The sequence below is a fragment of the Beta vulgaris genome, chromosome 8 (genome assembly GCF_026745355.1).
Source record: "Beta vulgaris subsp. vulgaris cultivar EL10 chromosome 8, EL10.2, whole genome shotgun sequence".
In the NCBI taxonomy this organism is placed as follows: domain Eukaryota; kingdom Viridiplantae; phylum Streptophyta; class Magnoliopsida; order Caryophyllales; family Amaranthaceae; genus Beta; species Beta vulgaris.
Window position 1 is genome coordinate 41,276,099 of NC_079209.1, and position 11,281 is coordinate 41,287,379.

The 11,281-nt window shown below is 37.3% G+C and overlaps 1 long non-coding RNA gene across 1 annotated transcript; it reads left to right on the forward strand.

Annotated features, from left to right (window-relative positions):
- Positions 1-6,382: 6,382 nt before the first annotated feature.
- On the forward strand, positions 6,383-8,317 carry LOC125492627 (uncharacterized). The gene is made up of 2 exons (XR_007269278.1): positions 6,383-7,470; positions 8,050-8,317. It is a non-coding gene; the product is annotated as an uncharacterized LOC125492627 (long non-coding RNA).
- Positions 8,318-11,281: the final 2,964 nt, after the last annotated feature.

Consider the following 11,281-nt stretch of genomic DNA (forward strand, 5'->3'; position numbering starts at 1 on the left):
ACTAAGTTCTTACCACTTAGCTTGTGAAGTAAGGTCATACTTGCATGACCACACCTTTTATGCCAAAGGAGTGGTTCATTGTCAATCGCACTCAAACAAGTCAGATTGTTCCTAGGAACCAAGTTTAGGTCAACAACATAAGTGTTTCCCTTCCTAGTTCCTTCCAGAATCTTGCTGTTCCTGCATCACTTACTACACAACTCTCATCAGTAAACTTCACATTATTCCCTTTGTCACAAAATTGAGAAATGCTAAGTAGATTGTGTTTTAAACCCTCGACCAAAAAATACATTATCTATGGAATGTGACTGAGATTTTCCAACCTTACCTACAACTACAATATTACATGTAAGATTGTATCCAAATGTCACAGTTCCTCCTTCATAGGCTGAAAGTGAGAGAAATTTGTTTTTGTCTCCAGTCATGTGCTTAGAACAACTGCTATCGAGGTACCACAGGTTGTTCCCCCTCACTTTAGCTTGTATCCAGAACAGTTAGTCAGTGGTAGGAACCCAGTCTGACTTGGGTTCCTCTGTCGGGCTTGAGTTTCTTTTAACTTTCCACACTTGCTTAACTAAGCGAGTGTTTATTTCAATATGTTCTTCTCTGGAGGAACAATCAGACACTAAGTGACCACCGTTTCCACAGTAAGAGCATACTCGGTTGCTTGGCAGATCAACATATTTTTTCATTTTATTTTTCTTCTTATGATTGAAACCTAATCCATTCCTTCATTCATTTTTATACTTTTGTATCCAGCCTACTGGATCAGGAAGTTTTGTTCTTGAAGTTTCCAATTTCCCTTTAAGTACCAGATTTTCTTCACATTATCTGTCTTTGAAGTTTTGTTCTTGAAGTTATGATAACTCTTCTTCAATCACATCAATGCGTACCTTATTGTTTGGTAAGTCTTCTTCATCATCTGTCTTTGCCATGAGACATAAATGAGTTGTTTCCTCTTCAGGCTGTTCCTACTCCTCGTCCGATTCAGAGTCTCCCCAGGTAGCAACCATGACCCTTCTCATTTCTATTTTTGAGAAAGGCTTTTGCTGTTCATTTCCTTTCCCCTTCTATTTTCCTTTACCCTTGTCATTTTTCCAAAGTGGTCATTCCTTTATAAAGTGGTCAGGATTTCCACACTTATGACAACTTGGCTTTGTGGGCTTTCTCGTGTTCTTCCCTTTGTAGTTTATGTTAAAGAACTTCTTGAGCTTTTTCACGATCAATGCTGCTTCCTCATCATCAGTTTCTAAATCATCTTGTTCTTCAGATTTGAGAGCCAAAGCTTTAGGTCTACTAGAATCAGCCTCATGAGTTCCTAGGTGCAGCTGATCATGAGTCAACAGGGAACCTGCAAGTTGTTCAATATTGAATGTGGTGAAATTCTTATTTTCTTGCAAAGCAGTGACTTTCGCCATCCATTTGTCATCCTGTGGGAGAATCCGTAAAACTTTTCGTACTTGTTTCTCTGGAGTAATAGTAGCCTTTCCTAGAGAGTCAAGCTCATTTACAATGTTGGAGAACCTAGTGAGCATATCATGAACTGACTCCTTAGGCTTCATCTGAAATAACTCATATCTGTGCATGAGCATATCTATTTTTGATCTCTTGACTTCGCTTGTTTCTTCGTGCGTAACCTGTAGAAGTTCCCACATTTGCTTGACCGATTTGCATCCCATGATTCTGTTGTGTTCATGGGGACCAAGGCCACAGTGGAGAATCTTCTTGGCGAAGTTGTTCATCTCCATCTTATCGAAGTCATCTTTATCATACTTTGAGAGAGGTTTGGGAATGGTCTCGCCGTTTTCATTTTTCTCTGTGAATTCAATGTTACCAATCTCGATCATTCTCCAAACTTGATAATTTTCATCCTTAATGAAAATTTCATTATGATTCTTCCAGTATGGATAGTGCTTGCCGTTAAACATAGGTGGATGTTGAGTTGAGTAACCTTCATCCAATCTTTCTCCCGTAGTGTTCATGATTGCCAATTGTTAGTCTAGTAGAATCACTAGGTCAACTACAAGAGCGGGGGTGAATTGTAGTTGGGGAGATTTTTTAACTTTTTGCGGATAAACTAAAACGAAAGCTAATAAAGAGAAGTTTTAATAAGGTGGAACACACAAAAATCCTTTTATCAAGGTTCTCTTCATTCAATTCTTTAGGAAGAACCTTGCTCTTTTATTTATAACAGTTCTTACAACTTATTATATATCAATTCTCACTTAGTTCCTCTAGGAACCAGTTTCCAGTCACCTTGTTCCGCCTGAACACGTGACTTTCCTCACTTGGCTTCAATAGAAGTCTTCTCTTTCTCTTTCTCTTTTCTCTCGATTGAATACAAATTTTTTTCTTTCTCTCAACCCAAACTCAAATACAATGATTGAAATAATTGAAGAGTGGAAAACCGAATACACTTTCTTAGATATATTACATGAAAATCTGGAAAGTCTTAGATTTGAATTCAATTATTCACAGCTATAAGTAGGAATCTCTGTTGCTCCACGTTTTGCTCCATTAGTACATTGTGGACGCTAAAATGTAGCTTCCCACCAACCACTTTTGTAGCCGTTATTCCTCTTAAGCCGCCTCCACTCCTTCAGTTATGCTCGCGCTAACAAAGAGGAATTTTGTTGTGCTCCTTAGAATCTAGGAACTAATCAGCATCTTCGTTCCTTATTTGTAGCGCTAGTAGTTAGAGATTGTTGCAGTTCAATTTGCTTATGTATTTTTCCTACGCATAAACCACTAACTTCACTAACATTATGGAATCCAAATTTGTTCAAGTTAATGTTCCATAATATAGAAATCATACAATCATGTAATGAGCCTTTAATATAAACAATAAGTCTAAATAACTTATTAACTTTGATTAAACTCATAATCAATTCTCCATAAGTTATTTAATAAGCTAATTGTGTGATATGATAACAAACCTAATATATACTATTCGAATAAAATCTAATAAAAAATAAATAAACTAGCTTAACCAAAATAAACCAAAGTAACGAAAATAAACTAAACTAAATATTTGTCATCGTCAAAATAGTGAATACAACAAATACCTATCATGCGAGTATTAAGATGACACCTTTTAAGGCATTGTATGGACAGAAGTGTAGAAGTCCCATTTGCTGGAATGATTTTAGTGAGAATGTTATTCGGGACAGAGTTTATTGAGGAGACTGTAAAAAATGTCAAGATGATTCAGACTAGAATTCAAGCTGCATAAGATAGGCAAAAAAGATGCAGATTTAAAGCGACATGAAGATGAGTTCGCAGTAGGTGATAAAGTGTTTATGAAAGTATCACCAACTAAGGGCGTGATGACATTTGGGAAAAAGGGCAAGTTAAGTGCAAAATATGTAGGCTCATATGAGATATTGCAAAGAATTGGTAAGATAGCATATAGGTTGGCTTTGCTAATGGAGTTTGAGAAGATCCACAGTGTGTTTTATATTTCCAACTCAAGCTTACATTCCTGATGAGTGTCATGTTCTATAGCCTGAGAGAATCTAGATTGATAGTAGCCTCACATACGAGGAAAGGCCCGTGAAAATTCTTGACAAGAAGGTGTGTAGTACACACAATAAGGATATCAACATCGTGAAAGACTTTGGCTTAACCATGAGTCTGAAGAGGCAACGTGGGAAGCCAAAGATTAGATGAAGAATAAGTATCCATATTTGTTCCATGAGGTGAGTTACGAGGGCGTAACTCGTTTTCTTTAAGGGGGGTAGAATGCAATAGAATTTCGCACTTTTTACCTATTTTTATGATATTTTAATGCATTTTTATGCTTATTTTGGCGATTTGCACATGTTGGTGCAAAATAAATAGATTCTCTGCATGAAAATTGTGTTCAGGAGTAACACAAGTGAGTTTTAAAGTTGGTAAAGTGTGCACATGAGTGACACAAGTATTTCTCAAATAAAAATTGAGTTCAAAAATTTTTGGAAATATGTGAGTTTTTGTGTCAAGTTTCGAGAGGAAACTTCTTTTAAGAGGGGTAGACTCTAATCCCCCATAAATTTATGAATTTTTAAATACATTTAAGTATATATATATATACACGTTTATATTTAAATAAAATTTTGTTATAAAGCAACAAGGGAGAAATTCAAGAAAGAAAACGATTGTGGTAGTTAACAACATGACAACAAATTAACTTCGGAAAGTTTAAATTATAGGAAATAACTTTCCTGAACTACCACAAAGAAATCGGCAAGTGAAAATGAATATCACGAGAGATTAAAATATATAATAAATGCCTCATAGATCATTAACTTGCATAAGTTAAACAATCCGAATTTGAATATCTGCTCAAAATTATTTAAAATCCCATAGTTGTAATTCCGTTGTTCTTCTCAACTGGTCTACACCAAGGAACACTTGCACGTAGTTTAGGCAACTTAGCCATATTTCATATATTTCAAGCTATGCCACTAAGGGAATAGTTTCATGTTCAAAAAGTGACAAACATAGTGATTTATAAATGAATCTTCGCAAAGATAGATATGCACAAAAATGATAATTAAAGAGTACAAATCTAGCCACTATACAAAGGAAGACACTTGAAGCCAATTACCTTTACCTAATATGACCTAATAATACAGGACACTTATAAGGACTCACGGCACAAAGGTTTTATGAAGATATTCGCAACTTGATCTTTACTTTTGTAAAACATCAATTCACCAAACATTTTCAACATTCTCCCTCAAAATGTGATGCCTTATCTTAATATGTTCAGTTTCGGTGTGTTGGACAAGATTTTTAGAAATGTTTATAACACTTGTGCTATCACACAATATAGGACACACTTCCAAAAACAACACCAAAATCTTTCAGCTAGTTCCTTATGTACAACAATTATGAACAATAGGCAAATACTACAATGTATTTACCTTTGGTTGTGGATAAGGCTACTGAATTTTTCTTCTTTGATCTACAAGAGATCTCACATGATCCAAGGAAGTGAACGATACATGAGTTGCTCAACCTGACCACAAGGAACCCAACATAGTTTGTATCTATGTGCCCAACCAACTCAATAGATCTTCCTCTGGGGTTCCACAAGCACATTGAAACTTCTACATCCTTTCCCTCCAAAAGCTGTCGATTTCCCTCCAAAACCCTTCTATGAAACTGGTTCGTTCTTTACCTGGGCTAGCCAATAGTAGTAATCACACTCATTCTTGTGATGATGATTGTCATGTTTGTTTTTTGGCAAAACAACCTCGAACTTCATTTCCATTAAGTAATAATAAAGCTGTCGATTTATTTGCTTTAATTCGTTGTGATATTTGGTGTTCTTATCCATTAGCTTCCAGTTATGGTGCTCATTATTTTTTAACTATTGTTGACGATTATTCTAGAGCTACGTGAGTTTATTTAATGAAGGTTAAATATGAGGTTGTCAATTAATTCAAAATTTATGTGCAATGGTTAAAACACAATTTGATAAGGTGGTGAAGGTGGTTCGGAGTGATAATGGGCAAGAATTTTTTTGTTTTAGGGATTTTTATTCTCATATGGGAATTTTACATAAAACCTCATGTAATGATACGTCTCAACAAAATGGTCATGTTGAGCGTACACATCAACATGTTCTTAATGTTACTAGTGCATTACAATTTCAAGCTCATTTACCTATTGATTTTTGGGGTGAGTGTGTATTAGCGGCTTGTCATCTTATTAATCGCACTCCTACTCCTTTTGTTTAATAACAAATCCCTCTATGAGTTTTTGTTTTGAAGCCCTCCTTCTTTACCGTCTTTGAAAGTGTTTGGTTGTTTATGCTATGCGGCTAATCGAACCCGTGTCAAGGATAAGTTTGGTCCTTGGTCGCGAAGATGTATTTTTGTTGGGTATCCTCTTAGTCAACAGGGTTGGCATTTATTTGATTTGGAAACCCGTGATTATTTTTTTAGTAGAGATGTCAAATTCCTTGACAATACTTTTTCTTTTGGTATTGCCACTATAAATATTGATGGTTCCTTTGACCTTGGAACAATTGGTAGTGTTGATACTGATGGTGCCGTGTTTGATGAGTTGTATGATGATGTTCTGTGTGATGATGGTGATGCTCTTTGTGATGGTATGCGTGTGGAGCAAGCTTCCCAGTAGTCTTGCACTGCTCCTGTGGGGGAGTTAGGTGTGTGCCCAGTGGACACAGGTGGCCACAACTGTAATAGCCCATATTTTTAAGTAGGTTTATTAAGAGCTAAATATTTCACTTAGCCTAATTATGATATTTTATACGTAAGATTGATTTCAATGTTTAAGACAAAAAGGAACGACAATATTACAATTATAAAATGATGTTCTCTTATATGGTTTTATGATTGATATTTTGGTGTAAGTTGTTGTATCTTGTTAACCAAATTAGTGTCTTTAATAAAAGAAAGAAAATCAACCCATCATCTTTACTTTTTCTCTCGTGGCTTCATCTAAAGGTGCCACATTATTTGTTTTATTTTCAATAAAATAAAAGGAACCCAAATCCAACCGAATTTCTCTGTTTCATCATCTCTCTCACTCAAATTATTGATGCCGGTGGCTTGAATAACCACCGCTGCTGCCCCATGATTTTCTCTCTCCTTTGCTCTGTTCTGTCCGTCCATTTCAAGCAACATGCACTCATTTTTTAGTCTTTATTCCTTCACCAAAGTTGTAGATCTCTTCGAGTTATTGAATTTAGGCTCAAAAATTTCTTCAATTGGAGTTCGGAGCTATGAGCTATGGGATTTGCAAGTTTGGTGTTGCTGTTGCACATACTTCTTGATGCGTTGCTGCTGCTATCTGTTCCTTCTTGATGTAGTGTAGTTGCGTCTGTGTCTGAGTGTTGTGTAGTTGTTGTTGGTGCTTGCAATCATCATTGTCTTCATCTTTTGTGGAGGTATAACTTAAGCTATCTTCCTCCTCTTCTTTAATTCTAAGATTCGAATCCTGGATGTAAATGAATTTTATTTTCTGATTTCACAAATAGATTCAGTTCTCAAAATTTTTATTATTTGCAAAATCAGCTATGATAAGAGTTTATAAAAATTATAGATTGAATCTTTCCTCTGTATCGAATGAATTGAAGGTTACAATATGCATGTCTTGATTTTCTTTAGAGTTAGTTAAAAAAGCTGATTTTTTAATTGATTATTTTGTTCTGAATATTCTCTATGAATCGGTTTTGAGGTTAATTAGAGTTACAATGTAAGATTGATGATGTGAGTTCAATTAGTAGTATGGTTAGCATATAAGGGGTTTATGGGTAGTTCATGAAGTGCTAAGAAGTTGTGAGTTAAATTAGTAGTATGGTTCTTTATCTAAGTTGCAGTAAGGATGTTGATTGTTTTCATTGTTGTGAGGTGAATTTTGGAGAATGCTTTGGAGACGCGTACGATTCAAGCTAAGATGGAGACTAATTTTAAGATACTTGGAGGTTTATTAATAGAGGATCATATTGTGTGCGAGGTAACCTTTATGTTAAAAAAAAATGTATTTAAATGCCCGTATCTGTTGTTATATTATACTTTTGATATCATATATCGTTTATAGTCGTGGCCAGGGTTATAGATGCGTCTTTATGAGTTAGTTGTGAATTGCTATTGTATTGTTATAAAGGTATCCTTTTGTTCAGTTATTGGAATTGTTCGAAAATACTATGTTTCTTATAATATGATTTGGGTATGATAATGCGGAAATGATTTCGTAATGGTTTTAGCTGGCTTAGCTTATGAACTAATTAAGATGAATAGTTGGCAAGGTATAGGTGGAGGGAAATGATTCAGATATGAGTTAAGACCAGAAAAGGTCGAATATTGTGTTATGTTATGTTATGAGCATGTACTTGTCAGCGATTTCTGTTACGTGATTAAGTTATGCCATCGATATATTTAAAAGATAAATTCTTTTCCGAACAATTACCAAGCTTGAGTATGATATGAAAAACATTTATGAACCAATACCGTTTTGACGGGCTAAAGTAAAGTTACTGAGCTTTCCGCTTATTTTAGTTTTCTTGTGTTTTGTATTTCTCTTCTGTAATTGCAGGCCTTGAGTTGGAAGCTCAGAGTGGATCAAAGCCAGAATTTTGTTGTTGAGTAGTAAATAGATTAGTGATTCAGAATTTGTAAGAAGTATTCAAGTGCTTTATGAATAAAATATTATACTGTTTTGGGAACCGAGTAAGGTATTATGTAATATATTATTTGGATTTAAAGATGATTTGTTGTGGGCCCATGACCGACAGGTCTAGGATCGTTTTCTGGGTTCTGACTCCGCTACGAGTGAATATAATTCAAGGTTATTAAGTGATAAATGAGATTGATGAATGTTAAGTGTGATTAGCTAGTAGCTCGGAAGTGTAGGTTATTACAACAGCCTTGGTTCGAGTGATGTGCCATCTTGTGATGATGTCCGAACTGCTGTTTTGGGTGATGGGCAGCCTAGTGTCCCATCTTGTGGGGTGAATGGTACGGATGCATTAAGGGGGAGTCATGAAGAGGCTAGTGCTAGTGTTTTGAGGGTTGTGGAGCACGATGATTTGGGTCGTGGTCGTTGTGCTAAAGCTCCTTTGATAAGGCTACGTGGCTTTGTTACACATGCGGTTACTCGACAAATAGACTCTTATTCTATTGCTTCTACTTCTCGTGCTCCGAACAGTTCCTCAGATAAACAATTTAATATAGCTTGTTATGTAAATTATAATAAATTTTCTGTAACACATAAGAAATTTTTGGCTGCTATTTCGAAAGTTCCCAAGCCTTCTTGTTTTAAAGAAGCAATGCTCGATCCAGGTTGCCAACAAGCTATGCGAGAAGAAATTGATGCGCGTGAGTGCAATGGTACGTGGACTTTGGAGGATTTACCTCCCGGTAAGACGACTATTGGTAGTGTTTGGGTATATCGCACCAAGTATCATTCCACAGGTAACATAATTTACAAGTTTGGTGTCCCATCTAAAATAATATGCGACAATGGGTCGCAATTTATTAGCGACAAGACGAAACACTTCTGTGATGAATGGAACATTACATTGCTAACGTCAACGCCTAGATATCCACAAGCTAATGGGCAAGCTGAATCTAGAAACAAAACATTCATTGACACGCTAAAGAAATGAGTCACTGCGAAGAAAGGAAAATGGGCAGAAGCATTACCATCCATCCTATGGGCAAATCGCACAACACCACGCACTGCAACGGGACAAACACCATTCTCATTGGTCTATATATGCGAAGCTGTTTTACCAGTTGAGGTAAGCGTCCCAACTGCTAGGTATGGTTTAATGATAGCGCAACAGAATTGCAACGAGCTCTTCAACAACTTGGATACCATAGAAGAACTGCGGGACGCAGTGTTTGTACGCATGGCATCCCAACATGAGATCGTCACAAGGAGCTTCAATAAGAGCGTCCAAGTAAAATCATTTGTCGAAGGTGATTGGGTCTTGAGGGTAGTATTTCAGAACACACAAGAGCTCAACGCAAGTAATGGTGCCTACCAATTGATCTGACGCGACGGAAGCCTAGTACCACGTAGCTAGAATGCCACACATATTGAGAGATACTTCTTCTAGTTAAGTGACTTACAACGTTATATTTTATTTCCTACTTATAACAAATAAACGACAAGCTATCATGTCAATGTCGTTGACTCTCAACGACCCTAGTTTTTATTTCATTGTGCATTATTTTTTCAGGATGTTTATTTATCATTGTTCCAATAACATCGCAACGTTACGACGATGCGACACATAAGTATTTACTCTTTCACCTACAATAAATGTCGATCAAGGATGACATCATCAACGATCTCCTGTCTTTTCTCTTCAATAAATACGTTACGACGACTATCCCTAAAACTACTTGCGACGGTTATCCATAGTGTTCTACAAGCTCACCTTGACTTATCTATTTCTTTCAAATGTTTTAAATCGCCATTTTGATGAGTAAAAAAACTACGTCTGAACGACTAAGATATGCTTATTAAGCGCCTGACCATGCTCTAAGAGCGTCAGAATAACGACAGACAACGAAATGCATGAAGAAATTAGAATATCAAAGGAAATTATCGTCTGAACGACCAAAACGCACAAGTATCAAAGTTGTGGTCACTCCCATGAGTGGCCTAAAAGTACAAAGATAAAAGTCACTCCTCGAGTGACTCAAAACATAGTGTGTTAAAGTTATTCTAAAGTTCAAAAAGAAACAAATAGAATAAGAAGCAGGAAGACTACGCGTCCGGGTTTTCACCAAATTCTTTCTCCACCGGCGGAGCAGATGATGGGACAATAGCAGGTAGTTCTTTCTCTGTGTCCGGCTCAGGAGGGACGTCTGACAGATCAAAAGCAGCACAAGGTACAACCTTTTCATCGACGCTAGGAGGAGAATCTGCCGTCGCCACCAGTTCATCCTCCTCCATCAGATCTTTTATACCCCCTAGACATCCGAAGAAGAGATCTATGTCTTTCTGCGGCGTCCATGATGCAGTCTTGTTCATCACAAATTGATACATCAGCTTAGCTCTCATCCTGGTGGTCACTTCGGCCACGAGCAGGGACAACTCGTTTTTCTGAGCGTCGACCTTAGCCTAAGGTGCATCAATCTCTAGACGCGACGCTTTCCTCAGGTCAGTAGCCCTCTTCCTTATCTCCTCTAGCTCTTCGTCATTCTTCTTCAGCGTCTCCTCCATCTTCACCATCTTCGCTTGGTGGTTCTTCAATTCTGCATCCTTGTTCTTTATATCGAGCTCAGCTTTGTAAGCCTTCAGCTTCATTGTCTGACGACCCTTCAGCAATGTCAACATTTCCTTCTTGGCCATGAGGAAATGTTGCGACGCCTGCGTAATGACGAAATTTACATGAGTAAATGACTACGATTTAAACTTAGTGACAATGAGGTAAAACTAAGAGTAAGTAAGACAAACCTGGAAGACGAGCTCCAAGCCATCCGATATCATGCGTGGGAGGGTGTGTACCTTTATCCTCTCCTCAGCGCTGGGAAAGAGAAACCTCTCCGCTTCTAGCCAAATAGACCATTATAGCGACATGAAGTCGTTAGGCACCATGATTGTATACGATGGGACTCCCTTGTCAGGAGGGGCGTCCTACGCGTCTTAGGCGCAGTCTCATGTTCGTCGTCCAGTTGGGCGATGACTATGTGGTCGTTTTTATTCGACGTCGTCGAGACGTCGTGCTAGCATACGTTTCTCTCTATTCTTCCGTCTACGTAGCGTTTTCGCTAACGCTTGGTTGTCCATGGAACCTCTGGGACGCGATTGG